The 4271-nt window shown below is 38.8% G+C and overlaps 1 long non-coding RNA gene across 1 annotated transcript; it reads left to right on the plus strand.

Moving 5' to 3' along the window:
- The first annotated feature begins 2350 nt into the window (after window positions 1-2350).
- LOC307201356 lies at window positions 2351-3883 on the plus strand. The gene is made up of 3 exons (XR_013832687.1): window positions 2351-2438; window positions 3379-3605; window positions 3837-3883. It is a non-coding gene; the product is annotated as an uncharacterized lncRNA (long non-coding RNA).
- The last annotated feature ends 388 nt before the right edge of the window (window positions 3884-4271 follow it).

Here is a 4271-nt window from a genome sequence, read left to right on the forward strand (position 1 = left end):
TCAAGAAATCTCCTCCACCTTCACTGCATGCTGCTTGGGTACAGTGGTACCTCGGGTTAAGTACTTAATTCATTTCGGAGGTCCGTTCTTAACTTGAAACTGTTCTTAACCTGAAGCACCACTTTAGCTATTTTGGCCTCCTACAGCTGCCGTGCCACTGGAACACGATTTCTGTTCTCATCCTGAAGCAAAGTTCATAACCCGAGGTATTATTTCTGGGTTAGCGGAATCTGTAACCTGAAGCATATGTAACCTGAAGCGTATGTAACCCAAGGTACCACTGTATATGAACATGACATGCACACAATGGCCCAATTGGACATCATTCACCCTGATAGGCCAAAACACCACTCTGATGGGGAAATGAGAACTGGGAGGAACAAAGATTGCCACTTTCAGCAGGGGGCTAGTCCATTGTCCCTCAGACCTTGTGGGGGGGCCAGACTATATTTTGAAAAAGAAACAATGAACAAATTCCTATGCCCCTCAAATAACCTAGAGATGCATTTTAAATAAAAGCACACATTCTACTCATGTAAAAACACCAGGCAGGCCCCACAAATAACCCAGAGATGCATTTTAAATAAAAGGACACATTCTACTCATGTAAAAACACGTGGGCTGGATTTAGAAGGCGATTGGACCAGATCCAGACCTTAGTTTGCCTACCCATACTCTATAAAAAAGTGGCAATGAGATTTTACATGATGTAATGACAACATTTTAAGGATGCCTAAAATAAAGGATACAGTGGTACTTTAGGTTACAGATGCTTCAGGTTACAAACACTTCATGTTACAGACTCCGCTAACCCAGAAATAGTACCTTAGGTTAAGAACTTTGCTTCAGGATGAGAACAGAAACCGTGCGGTGGCAGCAGCGGGAGGCACCATTAGCTAAAGTGGTGCTTCAGGTTAAGAAAGAACCTCCAAAACGAATTAAGTTCTTAACCCGAGGCACCACTGTATATTTATAAGAAATTATATCAAAGTTGTGTGTTCTGGTGTTTTGCATAAAATACTACAGACAGCCTTTCCCTTTGATTTCTTAGTTCTGCTTAATGACAAAAAAGGGGTATTAAATGTTAATTTCCCCTCATAAATACACAATTACCGACAGCACTATCATTTGCTCAGGTGGTCAAAGCTCCAGAGACTTTCAAAAGGGTAGGAGAAAACAGTCAGCAAGCAAGTCTGAAAGAGATTATAAATGAACACGTGTCCTATGGGAAATTCGGATTAAATACAAGAGGCAAGCAACACTGTCTCTGACATTTTTTTTCTGTTGCCTTTTATAAGCTCAATGTAAGGAAATAGGTGCAGGGCAACTTATATGTAGAAAGAAGCTTTGAGGAAAGCATGTTAGGAAAAACATTGCTGCTGCTTCTTTTTCTTTTGTCTTCCATTGTGCCCAAAGTAGGTCCCCTGAAATGTCTCACAGGTGATCCCCTGCCTATACCACATGAATGGTACCAGCCAGGTGGTCTCCTCATTGGTGAGATTACTTCTCTGTTCTTTTACTTTTTCCATGAAGTTTGGTTCAAGGAACATCCTACTCAGAACCTCTTTGACATCCCACAGTAAGGATCCTCTTATCTGAACCGTTTAAATTGCATGTATTTAGAGAAAATATGGTTGCTGTAAATATTTTTTAATGGGGAGTTATAAAACATTAAGAAGTAACCTCTATGCTTATTCCTTGTGCACTGGAAAGAGAGATTAAATATCTCAATATATTTTTCTCAGGACATGACAAGGCACTATGCATTACAGATTTTTTTAAAATGCATATGTTATAAATGACAAAGCACAGGCAAAGTTTTGGCTGGCAAGAAGAGTGATAGTTGGCTGTAGGGAATCAGGAGCAAATGTAAAATATATTCCCATTCCTGTGAGATTCGAGTGATCATGTAGATAAGTGGGATTACAGCATAACAGTTTCATGAATTGTAGATACATAATTGGAATTAGAAAAAAAATGTCTATTGTCAGGATAGTGACCAAGTTCTGACAATATGTATATCCCTTGGCTTTTGCTGTAAATAAACTCAATTCAGTTACACACAGGTATGACTAGGTTTGTAGCATAAAGAATTCATGCATTTCTGACTCACCTTCTGAATTAATGAGAGTAATATTATTGGCAGAGTCATTACCAAGTTCTACCAGCATGTGCTAGCCTTGGTGTTTGCCATAAATGAAATCAACAAGAATCCCAAAATACTACCTAATGTGACACTTGGTTTCCACATCTCTGACACCTATTATGATGCAAGGATGACCTTTCGCACCGCATTGCATCAGATCTTCAAGTCACATAGGTTTCTCCCCAACTACAAATGTGCCACAGAGAAAAACCTATTAGCCGTCATTGGAGGACTTAGCTCAGACACTTCTTTCCATTTGATGGATGTCTTAGGTCTATATAAGATACCACAGGTAGGATATGTGCATGGCTGCTGGTGGTAATATTATATCTTTCTGATTTTACAACTTGTAATAATGGGATGGTTAAGAAGAAAGACTTGGGGATATAGTGTATATTTGTATTTTCATATATAATGAACGTTTCCATAACTTGAGAAATTTCAGCCAGAAAAAGTCAAAAAATCTTTTGAAAAATATATTTTGTCATGCAGAAGTTCCTAATAAGTGCCTTCTGAAATATTTAGAGTACTCCTAACTTACCTCTGAAATATTTAGAGTACCTCTAAATATTTACCTCTTATCTGTGTTTTCTTACAGCTTACATATGGCTCATTTACCATAGATGAGACCAAAATAGTGGAAGTTCCCTCCATTTACCGCATGGTCCCAAACGAAAACCTTCAGTATATGGGTATTTTATGGTTACTTCAGCATTTTAGGTGGACCTGGGTTGGGCTCTTTGTTGTGGATGATAACAGTGGAGAGCAATTCCTAAAAATACTGGAGCCATTGATTTTCAGACATGGAATCTGTTCAGCTTTCACCAAAAGAATCCCCAAAGGAAATCTGATGGAGGATTTAATAAATCAGTTTTATGATTACAGTGATATTCATATAGCTTTCCCAGACTATAAAGCTAGTACAGTTATCATGTATGGAGAATCTTTAAGAATTTTACGGCTGAGAACTTTTATGCATTCACAAGATTCAGGAAATACAAAAAACCCATTTGGAAAGGTGTGGATTGTGACAACCCAAACAGTTTTTATATTAACAGGTGGTACAAGAGGATGGGATTTCCAGATGTTCCATGGTACTATTTTATTTGCTATTCACACAAAAGAGGTTCCAGGTTTCAGGGAATTTCTTCAGGATATCAAACCTTACAGGACAGAAAGAGATGGTTTCATCAAAAATTTCTGGGAGCAAGCATTTGATTGTTCCTTTCCAGATCCAGGTATGCCTGTGATGGATGATGACACTTGTACTGGAGAGGAGAGGCTGGAGAGTCTCCCTGCAGGTCTTTTTGAAATGCACATGACTGGACACAGCTACAGTATCTATAATGCTGTTTATGCTTTGGCTCATGCTTTGCATGCCATGGTCTTGACTGGATCCAAACATAAACCAAAGGCAGTTGGTAACAGTGTCAAACTTCAGTCTCTGCAGCCTTGGCAGGTAATTTCTTCTCAACAAACTCTTTTTATTTCAATGTCTGATGGCTACATGGTAGGAATACATTATTTTTTGTCCTCCTGGAATAAATAAGGAAGATATTCAACATCTTTCTCATTTCAAAAATTGGGCTTACATTTCCTTCCAAAATTGAAACTTGCAATGAATGGCATTCTGAAATCTTCAGCATGCTGCTATTTTGTCTTGATTTCTTTCCTTTTACTTTTGAAATAGCTCCACCACTTTCTTCAAGGCATCTCATTTAACAATTCAGCTGGAGAAACCATTTCCTTTAATGATCAATGGGAAATAAGCGGTGGATTTGACATCATGAACCTGGTCACCTTTCCCAACAATTCCTTTCAGAGAATAAAAGTTGGCAGTGTTTTTCCACATGTTGCTGATAGGAAAGGAATTACCATTAGTGAGAATAAAATTGTATGGCACAGATATTTTAACGAGGTATTGATTGTGTGGCTATTCCCTCCCCCCCACAGGTGGAATAAATGAAGACAACGGACACAGAGTTTTAGGTTAATGGGCGAAAAATGGCCACAACTTTATTGATTACAGGAAAGAAGGGTATTGGCTTTAGGCATTGGCCCTAACCGACTATCCGGTCTGACCGGGAAGGGTTAAACACCAACAGGGGGAGCCACCCGAGATGCA

The sequence above is a fragment of the Podarcis cretensis genome, assembly GCF_951804945.1.
Source record: "Podarcis cretensis genome assembly, chromosome: 13".
NCBI lineage: Eukaryota > Metazoa > Chordata > Lepidosauria > Squamata > Lacertidae > Podarcis > Podarcis cretensis.